Below are 13,426 nucleotides of genomic sequence, written 5' to 3'. Positions count from 1 at the left end.
CTCCCTTTTCCTTATTAAATGCATTCGATCAGAATTAACTGTTTCATATTAAACACATTAGCTCACAGAGCGCTCACAGTCTGTGGAGTCAATCACAACTCTAAAGATGTGATATCTGATGAGGCATTGCAGACGTTTTTTACTTCAAATAGCTTTTTATTTTTTTCTTCTTTTTTTTCAAAGCTAGAGGAAAAAAAAATGCATCATTGCATGAATGGATTTACACCATCAAATTCTTTTGCCCCTCAGTGGGTAAGATTCAGATACAAAGGTAAAAACATTGCAAAAGCATTATAGGGTTCAAACACCTGCTCACAGCATCAATACAAGTGATGAAAGACGAGCAGGATTGGATAAACTGAGCACCGACAGATCTGTAACATCACTATTATTGGTCAAGCTGGGTCCTCGCTGTTGGAAAAGTCATCATACATGTGTGGGTATGTGTGTGAGTCCATTTTAGAATCATCCTTCTTTGATCTAAATCAAGTCAATAATTGAAATAATTTTCACCTCAGGTTTGTCATTGATTCCTATATGGTTGCCATGGCAACACCCACTAAAAAAAGAAGCACGTATAGCTCCTAATGCATTCATGTCATATAATTGGATTGTGTTTAAGTGTAAACAAAAAGTATACTATTTCAGGCACAGAGAGGAAAATGTGTGCACCCCACCCCTCATCATGTGAGACAGCTCGGTAATGAGGCATGCAGAAACATTTCAAACTGCAATGAAACGCTGACATGTGAAACAGGCATTTGTTGACAAATCGACGGTAGACGTCCTCGCACCGGCAGACACCATAAACATCTAATTTGTGATGGAAAGGCCACCATGGTGTCTATTTATACAGCAAATTAAATATGTAAATAACACACAATCGCATAGGCTACATGGTCAGTATTATCGCTTGAGGAGAAGCTTAAACATCTGCTACATTAGTCAGAAAATTGACTCCGTTCTCTGTGGATGATTTGTCTTTGGAAAAAAGAACGAGCCACCATTAGTGTGATCTGTATCACACATCTCATTGTCATTAGTTCTTTGATACTTCATTGTGACAAATTAGAGTCAACATGGGGCAAGTTGTTGACACGGCTGCTTCTGGTTTTTGCGATTTTTCAAATCTGTGGGGGACTTTCATTTATCACCTCCTCCCTGTTGGGTTTGTGCAGGGTTAGAGCCTCTATTCCTGCATGCAAAGATAGATCCAGACATTAATATGTATATTCATCTGATAGATGATACATATGAGGCAAAGTTGTATGCACCATCCTCTTCTTCATGTTTGGCTTTTATAGATAAAATCAACTCTCTCAACAAGGTATATCTACCTGTCCTCGTGCCAATGATGTAACCATCTGAAAATCAACCCAACGTGTCATTTATGTGTGAGGAGGTGTGGTGAATTCTGCACAGGTAGGTAAACACAGAGGTATAAGGCTGAGTTATGTCCATATAAATAAGTTACACACGGCGCTGTGTGACCGTGACGGAAATCAAAAGGGTTTATGATTGTTCAAAAGAGCTACACTTGAGTGAAAAGCTGGCCATCGTACAGAGGAAAGAGACACATTATCATTTAAATATAGGGATAACAGCACACATTTTCACACAGTGTCCTCTGGGAGACGTTCAGCAGCTTCAATCATCCAACACACACACACACACTTCTGAAGAGGCACACACACCGGCAGCTTTAAGGACACATTTTATGTGTGAAAAGTGAGATTGATGAGTCAGACTGTCTGACACAGACGGCTGCTCCTCTTCATTCCTGTAGAGAACAACAACAAAAAAAAGAGAAAATAGAAAGAGTGCACAAATCACACACCATATGACAAAATAAAAAGTCACATGTTTGGTTCAGGGAGTCACAGATTCTTTGATGCCGAAGAAGTATTTTAATCACATTTTGTGTAATTTGATGTAAAAGACTGAACGTTACGGTTCATACACAGACAGAAAAGTGCAAACAAACAGCCTTCAGTTCTATTTTTAACATTTTGTTTCTGTCACTGCAGCGTTTGAGCGCTGCGCTTTCAGATGCTTGCTTTGTAAGCTTCTCTTCACACAATTATACTTTCTCTACAGTTCGCAGTTGCTTCAGGCCAAAGCAGCCTGACGCTAGAGAAAAAAATCTCCACTGTAGTCTCCATTGATCAAAGCATATATAGCTCTCAGCCACAGCTTGATTGAGTGCTGTGGAGTTTCTGCTTAACAGGCAATTGGCAAAGTGCATAATAACTCATTTTTAGTCAGTTCATCAATAAGCTAACACTAAAATCTATAACACTTATCATGCAGATAAGTGACGTGTCTGTGTGTGTGTGTGATTTTTCACTGTGTGCACTTAACTGCAGTTAGATTCTTGATTTTTATGTGTTGATAGAACTGACAGAGAAGTCACACTAAGGCCCACTAAGAACCAAGAACCAAGAATAATTAATGATATGGTAAATCTTTAGTGCACTTATGGATACAATTTCACAAATAGTCAAACAAATTTCTTCCTGTATCCAATGATATGAACGGAATGTCAACAGCTAGCTGGTAAACTGAACTGAACAAGCAGAATGTAGTCTCCCATTAACAGACTTTTTAAAAAAAGCCAGCATTGGATTAACATTTATCAGGTAGACTAACTCCACTGAAGTCTTTGTGTTTTTCTGCCCCCTAGTGGTCAAGAATTGATATGAGCAGCTTTCAGAAGTTTGGATGGTATATGCCACATATGTCAAAAATGAATAGAGGCCAAAAACAACACATTAAAATACCTTAATTCAAAGTCATTAATGGACAAAATAAGCACACGTTAAGTTATACATGAGGTAAGTTCGTTCACTCGAGAGTCTTCCATCACCAGCCTACACAACCTACACAATAATGTGCTTGTTAAGTTCTGTGATGTCAAACCAGGCCTTCAGTGTTCTGTGTCAACTGATGAGACTGGATGAGGGGATGTCATAGGCTAAAGTCCAAATACCTCGGCTGTTAATCCTGTTCTTCACCAGGCACTTAGGACAGACTGTAGCAGACTAGCTGCTGAACTGTCTTACTGTATAAAATCTGGTGGCACAAAGTTCTCCCGAGATGACCCACTATGTTTATTGTTCCAGCAGAGCAGTAGGTTATTTTTTGCAATTGTGCAAAGTAACAAAGGAAGGAAGGGGTCAACTTTCAACAGACATTGACTGTGACGTGTAATGCTCAAATAAACAGAACACAGTTAAAAGTGAAAGACATCAGAAAATGGTCAGGGGACCAGACTCAGCCCTGCAGTCAGCTAAAAATAGAGACTCCTTTTTACTGATGACAGAAAATCCACTGTATGAGCATGCAGGGTTAGAGATAAAATGAAATAATGCTGCCAGATTTTTGTCTGTATTGGTCTCAGGGAGCCTAGTTTTTACAGCAAAAGGCACTTACTTATCTGTATGTGGCAAATCCCAATCGGTTTTGATGGATCAGCTCCGGTTTGCCCGTACGTTTGGATCTGCATTCCAGCACCAACTGCTTTTCTACCCGCTGCCCTCAAAAGCAGATAGGCTTTCCAGTGCAAAACAACAGATTCTGAGACGGAACAATTTACGATACCATCACTATTAATCATTGCCAAGCAAAGGAAGATTGCCTAACTCATCCAGAGCCCCCCACAGAAATGTAATTCTCCCACTGCCTCAAGTGTTTATTGGGGTTAGCTGCAGATGCATTTTGCCCACGCTTGGCCTCGGCCCTACACTGGCATGGCAATAAGCTGTGTTGATTTAATATCCGTTTTGCCGCATGCATTTTCTTTGACATGTAATCAGTCCACAAGGTTCTATAAGAGGCTGTCATGAATCTCATTGGTTGCCCAGTCCCCTCCCCCAATCCAATCCATATAGCTCCTCCAGTGGACAATCAGCAACTCTTCAGCAGCACATGGCAGATCCAGCAGTCATTCCTGATTACATTCTTAGGGCCCCGATTGGCTGTCAGGGTGCAATCACGCATAATATACGGTTTGTTTTCTGGTCTTGTGTTTTCATGCTTTAGTGCTGCATTGTTTCTGTTTCTTTAGTGAGAAAATATGGTATTTCTAAAGGCAGATAAAATACAAAAAAGAAGGGAGAGAGGAAGGATGTTGAAATAATGACATTTGTTGTGATCAGGTGGTAGAAACAATTGAAACTACAACATGAAATGTCCAAAAACGTCCATCGAAGGCATACTCAAGAAGAATTAAAAGCTGTTTTTCAACCCTTTGGTGTATCTCTCCAGCATAATCGAATCAATCACTACAGCAGACAGGAAAACACAGTAGGGCCCCTATATGAAGCTTCACCTACTTCACCAGTTAACAATTAATAATACATACAGTGGATGGGATGCAAAGAGGAGACAAGGATACTAAACAAAAAAAGGATGCACACATCACGGATGTATTCACTGCTATGTAGACTGGAAGATTACACACACTCATAATGTGATCAGAGACTACAGAATTCATCTCCTGCAGGTGATATTTCACTCTTTCTTCTATTACTCTCTGCCCTTCAGGTGTCTTTCAGCTGTCAGTGCACAAACTAGTTTTAAGATGAGCCACATGCTTTTCGTCGTGTTCTGTTCATTCACCATAGAGTCATCACAGTGTTTTATATACTTTGTATTAAACTACATCTATTCAAGCAGACATGCACCTCTCCAAACAAGCTGCTGCAACACAGGGGCTTTTTGTGCTTTACCCAGGAATGCATCCACACCCTGTGCCAGCTGAAGGCAGACACAGGGTCATCCGGAAGGGAGACAGTATGAACTAGCTACATTATAACTGTAACTACACTCAACAAAAATATAAACGCAACACTTTTGTTTTTGCTCCCATGTTTCATGAGATGGACTTGAAGATCTAAACTTCATTCCAGATACACAATATTACCATTCCTCTCAAACATTGTTCACAAATCTGTCACAGGTGTGACAGATTGTACAGGTGTACCTCAAACTGCCCACAATAAAAGGCCACCCTGAAATGTGCATTTTGTTTCTGCTTTATTGGCGGTCTGGGGACTCAGAACCAGTCAGTATCTGGTGTGACCACCATTTGCCTCATGCAGTGCAACACATCTTCTTCGCATAGAGTTTATCAGATTGTCTATTGTGGCCTGTGGAATGTTGGTCCACTCCTCTTCAATGGCTGTGCGAAGTTGCTGGATATTAGTGGGAACTGGTGCACGCTGTCGTATACGCCGGAGTATGCTGGCCATGCAAGAACTGGGACATTTTCAGCTTCCAAGAATTGTGTACAGATCCTTGCAACATGGGGCCGTGCATTATCTTGCTGAAACATGAGGTGATGTTCATGGATGTATGGCACAACAATGGGCCTCAGGATCTCATCACGGTATCTCTGTGCATTCAAAATGCCATCAATAAAATGCACCTGTGTTCTTCGTCCATAACAGATGCCTGCCCATACCATGACCCCACCACCACCATGGGCCACTCGATCCACAACATTGACATCAGCAAAGCGCTCACCCACACGACGCCACACACGCTGTCTGCCATCTGCCCTGAACAATGTAAACCGAGATTCATCCGTGAAGAGAACACCTCTCCAACGTGCTAGACGCCATCGAATGTGAGCATTTGCCCACTCAAGTCTGTTACGGTGACGATCTGGAGTCAGGTTAAGACCCCGATGAGGACGACGAGCGTGCAGTTGAGCTTCCCTGAGACGGTTTCTGACAGTTTGTGCAGAAATTGTTTGGTTATGCAAACCAGTTGTTTCAGCAGCTGTCTGAGTGGCTGGTCTCAGACGATCTCGGAGGTGAACCTGCTGGATGTGGAGGTCCTGGGCTGGTGTGGTTACTCGTGGTCTGCGGTTGTGAGGCCGGTTGGATGTACTGCCATATTCTCTGAAACGCCTTTGGAGACGGCTTATGGTGGAGAAATGAACATTCAATGCACGAGCAACAGATCTGGTTGACATTCCTGTCAGCATGCCAATTGCACGCTCCCTCAATGCTTGTGGCATCTGTGGCATTTTGCTGTGAGACAAAACTGCACATTTCAGGGTGGCCTTTTATTGTGGGCAGTTTGAGGTACACCTGTGCACTAATCATGATGTCAGATCAGCATCTTGATGTGGCACACCTGTGAGGTGGGATGGATTATCTCAGCAAAGCAGAAGTGCTCACTATCACACATTTAGACAGATTTGTGAACAATGTTTGAGAGGAATGGTAATATTGTGTATCTGGAATGAAGTTTAGATCTTCAAGTCCATCTCATGAAACATGGGAGCAAAAACAAAAGTGTTGCGTTTATATTTTTGTTGAGTGTAGTTCATACTGTCATATAGAGGAAAACATAGTTTTTATCTTACACCATGCATACATTATACACTTTAAACCAAAGGTTAAGGCAAACGCTGTCCGTGGTCCTGAATAGGTGTGAGAGATGATTACATCAACAAAGATTACGGGTTATAACGTTCTTGGTTAATGGCACTGTTATGACCCACTCGTTATGATCACAACACTAGTCGAAGACACACTACTAAGTTAAAGAAAACAATTATCAATTTATTGTATTAAAGCAAAACAAACAAGAAATGGTGATGAAAACAACCCAAACGAACACTGGCACACAGGACGCAACAGGCAGGTGATGAATGCAGGAGAAGAGACTGCAGTGCAGGATCAGGTGGAGCTAAATATCATTCAGAACACTGGCCAGGTGTTCTGCCTCTGCAATCAACGAAGCTCCACCCTGATGGAAACCTGCAACCAGAGTGGAACAAACACACACAACAAGCAGTAGGGCCTGTGGCCGTCATAGGCACCATAAAAAAAAAAAAAACATTGTAATGGTTTGAAGAAGTAGCCCTTGGCTACTATTCAGTATTATGGTCAATATTTCTGGCTTGCATCATGAGTTGACAGCAGGTCTACTCTTAGGGATAAAAAAAGAATAATTAAAATACAGTTTCAAGACAAGACTTAAAACTTCAATTCACCAAACCACAGAGGAAAACTATATGTGAAACTGCACAGGCACAGCAAACACCATGTGTGTGTGTGTGTGTGCATGTTTCCAGGCTCTCTGTGACTCTCTTTAATGGAAACATGAGTCTTTACAGCAGAATGTTGTTTTTTTATTGTTGTTATGTATCCAGAGCATTTTCTGGGGTTGGGCACTGGGCTTCTTAGTTTTTCAATTATACATTATCAGGAAGTCTAAAACCCAGAAAAAAAGAACAAAACCCAGCAGGTTGTCATATATATAAAGGATTACACTGAAGAATATTACACCCACAATTCTATTTGTGGGCTTTAAATGAATTCGGCTCTCCTCTCCATGTTTGTGTGTCATCTGTTTTTTTTTTTTTTTTTTTTTTTTTTTTTTTAACTGAAGTGCTGGACATGGCTTGTGTCAGCTGAGTTGGGCCGTGCTACCAACAGTGACATTTGTTTTAGGGAAGGTCACGACAAATGTGTCAAGTAAGTATTCTCCTGACTGCTGTCAACATGAATTGCTGTTTTTATTGTTGTGGAGGGGATGAGTGGAGGGACCACAGTTGACACAAATTGGATTGGTGGCATGTCAGGTTAGTGTTTAAGAGTCTAAAAAGGACAGGTCCCAATTCTTTTGACTGTGTATGTGTGTGTGTGTGGCGGACAGAGATAGAGGTTGTGTGTGTGTGTGTGTGTGTGTGGAGAACAGAGGAGGGGGAGAGGTTGTCTCCTTGTTATTCAGGATGGACGCTGGCCAGTGTGTGTTTCTGTGATAGGAGAGGCAGACACCAGTTGTTTCAGTGGCTCGAGGTGTCGGAAGAGATTTCACAGCTCCTTGAGCACAGTAATCCTGGAGCTCTTGATACAAGATGGCAAATAAAACGGCCCCCTGGAAGACACCGAAAACACTTACTGAACCCTACTTCCCCTGATCTGTATCGCTTTGCAACGCTCTGCTCTCGTCCCCTACAAATAAGGTCAACAACACCTCATTGCACCATGTTATTTTCTCTGAATGGATTAAATACATTTATCAGACTGTCATTCAGGCATCACATTAACATGGTAATGCATGCTACATTAATTAAAGGTGCTAAATGTGATATTGTTATTTTTCACCTCTTTATATTTGATTGACATTTTAATCAAAAAGGAGTCAAAATAGAATAACATTCATACTATTTTTTCACCATCTCATATATATATAATTATAAAAAGTCAAAATTACAAACTGTTTAGATCTGTATATTTGATAAATCAACTTAAAAAAATAACACTTAATAATAACACACTTCTGTGTTTGTCAGGAAAATATGAGTTCACTGTCAGTGTTGCTCAAGGGAGAAGCATCCTTCCCACAGCTATGCTGATGATATATAGCTATATATTTCATTTGACCCATCAGATAAACAAACTGTATCATCATCTTATATCCTGTTCAGCTGCAGTAAACAAGTTATTTTGCACAGCTGCTGGATTCTGGCAGGATTTCTTTTTTTTTTAACGGACACAAACTCACAAATCCACCTTGCCAGGCTCCAATCTATGTGTTTATACCCACACCAAAGAAGAGAAGCATCTGCCTGCCTTGATGTCTATAATTCCCTTCTCATCTATCAAAATAATAGATGTTAACTTTTTAAAAGTGACTGGCAAATAGTTCATCAAATCACCTGGTGAGTGTTATTTTAACAACACCACACCAGATTCATGAGACAACTTTCCAGATGGTTTCCATCTGGAAGATGATAGTGGTAAAAAAAATCCCTGGCATTCTTTAAATAAAGGATATTTATTGATTTATGAATAAGAACTAGTCCGGGTGGATGTTGGCAGTTTGGTTTTATGTTAAATAAAGAGGTTTTGAGCCTTTAATCAGTCCATCCATTTTCTTAACATGCTTGTCCTTGTACAGGAGCAATAGGTGTGGTACTCCTTGGACAGGTTGCCAGTCCATTGCAGGGCCTCAGTCTTTTCTGTTTAAATTTTAACATGCCAACAAAAGTATTATTATTATCTGGCTTTATTATTAATCAACCACAAGCTGTGCAGTTCCGGTTTTATCCTGTAGAGGGCAGAGTTGTTTTGCTGTACACTCACACAGACTTCCACTGAATATTTAACTGTTATGAGGGTCTAATCAGCTGAGAGGTGAAAAACTGTTTGCAGCAGAAACAACACCTCTGACTACACTTGTGGAGATTTGCTCTGCTCACACACACACACACACACTGTAATGCCTTAATATTGCTTGCAACACACTATGCAGTGAGCATCTGGACAATTACCAAAACAGCAATGTAGAGTATAGCACAGGGAAGGAAAATGCAGCATTTATCTCTGATAATCCTTGACCCCTGAAGCTCAGTAGGCCAAGGTAGATAAGTAAACGGCCTGTCGCTGCTGCTGTTTCTGTGTGGGTGGCCTGCAGCAATCACAGATGATGCCCTCTTGGCTGTGGGAGCTGGCGATCCATCTTTCTCCCCCAAACTCTCTCTTCTTCTTCTTCTTCTTCTTCTTCTTCCTCTTTCTCCTTTCTCTTTTTATCTTTTTTAGGAATCCTTCCCCCAGTGCAGTTTTATCAGCTGCCTTCAAAGTCCCCAAAGCAGAGCGCCAGGTCTCTATGTGTTGCTTTATCTGGAGCAGGAATAAATGTTGACCTTGCAGCAACTTAAACACTTTATCAGGAGCACAATAATCTCCTTCTCGGTAAGGTGCATCAGCAGAAGGAAAATAAATGAGTTGCAGGCAGTAGGGTCTTCAGGTTGGCACTGTGGGGTTATAGGACGGCTTGGCCCTGAGTCAAAGACATCAAGGTGTTAGCACACTGAAGGAAAGTAAGAAAGGAAAAAAACTAGGTGCATGTTTTTTCTTTCAGAATGTAGAATGTGGAAATCATTCTGTTATTAGCAACGTACGTAGGAAATCAGTATGTGAGTGACAGTGAATCACCACGTGTTGCCACAGAGTTATTTTTATATATGAGGATGATCTTCTGCATCTTCATCACAAGCATTTGATCAGAGTGATTAGACCTGAGTGTTTGTTCCTGCACAAGCCGATGATTGACAGATTCTTCAGTCTTTATAAGTCCTCTCTGATAATAAGCTGCTCCCTGGTGGATCTTTGAGACAATCCTCCCAAGTCCCTATTGGAATAACAACCCACACTTCTCACTTTCTTCTTCATTGGCTGATACGTATCTTATCTGCAGGCTCTGTGTCTTATTGCTCTGTGGCACCATTTTATAGGGCTGCGTCTGGCGATCCAAAACATATCAGCCCTTACACAGAAAGGACAGAATGGTGTTGTTTTTCATTGAATCCAAAACAGATATACGTGGAAGTATGACCAAGGTAGTCAGCTCTAAAGGCTGAGAAAGTACAAAAAACAAGGTATGGTATTGCAAGAAAGCTGGATTCTCTGTGAGATCACAAACTCTCATATGCTATACAAAGATGCCAAAATGTGTCTACTGACATGCTAACTGATCCTCAGTGGCTTGCTTGCAGTGATTTATTGATCGTATTGATCTGTAACAGATGGTTGGATGTATTTGAAAAGTGTCTATTCTTACCCTACACCCACCTGACTTTGACTTTTGCAGTTTTATTGGTCCTTCAATGAGATGACAATCATATGTTCTGCTGACGTGTGTAACATAATGTCGAATGTTGGGAAATACGCCCATATGTCCCATGTGTTCCGTTAGCAGAAATGACTAAATGTGATGTTTTTTTGTGTGTTTAAGGACATGTTGGAGGAAAAAAAGCACATTATCCAGGTGTATTGATATTCTCTTACATCCAAATGTGAATACTGTTACCCAAATGTGGGTAACAGTATTCACATTTCACCTGCAGCTTTCTTCTCTGCTTATAAGTGTGCTGCACTGCCAGGCATTGCAAATACGATTTCTGATGTTTGATTTAACAGACAAATTATACTTTCATCTTTTCCACTTTTCAAATACTTCCTTCACCTAAGAGCGCTGGTGGGTTTGGGGTATTTGTTTTGTTTCAGAAAAATAACCAAGCACCAGTTCAAAGTGATCAACAAATTGATTTTAATAAGTCTTAAAACATGGGCAGCACAGTCACTCTCTCTGTCTTGTCTTCTTTAGTCTAAAGTGACTTTGCATTTTCACAGTTTTCTCCTAAAGAAGGGTTAATTGGTAACTGTAAATATCTTGTACTGGTAAATGTGTATGTGTGGGAGGAGACTGCAGAGACAGTGTAGATGTAGGAAACTGTCATGAAACTTTATGATGCTATTATGATTTTAATGATTGCAATAAATATAACAGTATAAAAAAAGTAGTATAGGACATATAGTACAATAGTAATGATTCTCATGCAACCAGCCATTATGTTGGTGCAATAACCATCATTACAGTAATGACTTTTGATGGCCGGAGGGCTGCACCTTTGATTCTGTGCATTTGAGTCTGTAATCATTGTATTCTGTTTCATTTCCATGCATGCTCAGAGGCTCCATACTGAACTGAATAAAGGTAGATTAAAAATGGAAAGTAAGCTGTAGACTCCTGATGAAATGTATTTTAATATGCAATATGTTTTCCTATATATGGTCTGTCAACCTTTAACTATACATGACCTATATTTGTAGATTTCAATGTCCCTATGCCAGAAAAAAAACAAGTTCAAATTTTAAAGTGACTGATATCCGTCCGTCATGGTGGGACACCATGGAAGCCAGGAAAATGGCAGTGAAGCTTGTTTGAGAAACTTCTCCTGTACCCAGTAAAGCTGGGCTTGGACATTAGTTACAGCAACGCAGAGGGCTCTAAAGGTGCACAACACCGGTTCAGCACTTCGACAACAATTCACCATGAGACCAAATGTGCATATTCACACAACCTGCTATCAGAAAGTGTCTATTCTGTACAAGTGACGTTCTCTGCAACTTTCCAGAAATGGGAACATTTGCAAAGAAAACATGAACTTGTTTGGCTCCATTCATGTGAGCAGAATTTTTATTGGTGTAGCAATGACCCGTCCATCTTTGTTAAACTGCCAACTGTACACAGTGTATGAGACAAGGCACTTCTCCTAAAAGCACTCTGCTGTCTTTCAATACGCATCTGTCGTAAAGCATGTCATTATGTCTCGTTCGCATGCACTGTAAACCTGTGCAAACATTGCATAAATATTTGCACAGGGCTGAGATCAGTGCCGATCTTTAGACCTGCTTGAGATCAGCACTAAATGACTCCCACTTATAACAGTCTTCGTCTACTGCTGGTCTTAAACCAGACCTGCCATATATGATCAGATCTCACCTTCACGGTAGTGTCAATAACTCAATTATCACAGTCACAGAGTTTCTGAATGTTGTAAATTAATGCTGTAAATTCAGAAAATGTGTGTGTTCACATCTGTTCATCTGAATGCTTAACTGTTGTTACTTTGTTTGCTGTGTGAAATGAAGCAATTAAATAACAGCATACACATCTTTTGTATGTTTAATATAAGGTCATCGGAGGCTGTCAAATCAAATATCAACTCTGACCCTCACACTCTATGTAGCCTTAGCTAGCTTTAGAAATGCTGTGTTTGAATTGTATGTTTTTTTTCTTCCACTATATTTTACAGATACAAGAGTCTAGTCTTTACCCTGGTGATGACATTTACATAACATGGACCTTCTCAGGGTACGTAGCCAACTCTTTCAATAAGGCATGATGTGCTTTCTAGTGACTGTGACAGAGAGCAGCCATCAGCAGAATAAATTTGCAGACTCCTTCAAAGCAGCCAGAATAAAGTCTTTATGGAGGGGCCCTTTTTTAATAGTAAAAATGCTTTGTGTCAAAGTCAGAATTTTAAGATGGATGGATTTTGTTTAAATTATGCCTCTGTGGGTTACATACAGTACAAACAGTCATCCACACAATCAGCAGAGAGCAGCAGTTTGAAATCGAGCATGAAAAGCTGCAGTGTGACAGTGTCGCCTTGCAGACTCGGCCCAACACAAATCATTCTACATGCTGTTTTCTTTGATCCTTCCCTCGGTGTATTAGTGTGAGCCTCTCTGTGTGTATTAGCTGTTTTCTCCCCCACTACACTGTCACTTTCCATCCTCCGCTGCTTCTTCTCTTTCTCCTTCTTCTTCTTCTTCTTCTTCTTCTTCTTCTTCATCATTAATATTCCCTCTCTCACAGCATAACTCAGGGGATCAATCACTGGTTACCATGGCGATGAAACCACCCATGCAGGTGTGTGTGTGTGTGTTAGTATGGCTTCTCAAATGTGTGTTTGCTATACGCTGACTGTACCTGCTCCTCACCAGTCAGAGCGGTGAGGCCTCCGCTGGTGATGGCGCTCTCCTGCGCTGCCCTTGTATTCAGAGTGGCTTTGACAGCTGTCTAGTCGAGATGCTTTCACCTGCCACACTTGGCT

The sequence above is a fragment of the Parambassis ranga genome, chromosome 4 (assembly GCF_900634625.1).
Source record: "Parambassis ranga chromosome 4, fParRan2.1, whole genome shotgun sequence".
Classification (NCBI taxonomy): domain Eukaryota; kingdom Metazoa; phylum Chordata; class Actinopteri; family Ambassidae; genus Parambassis; species Parambassis ranga.
Note: the sequence above shows the minus strand (reverse complement) of the source record.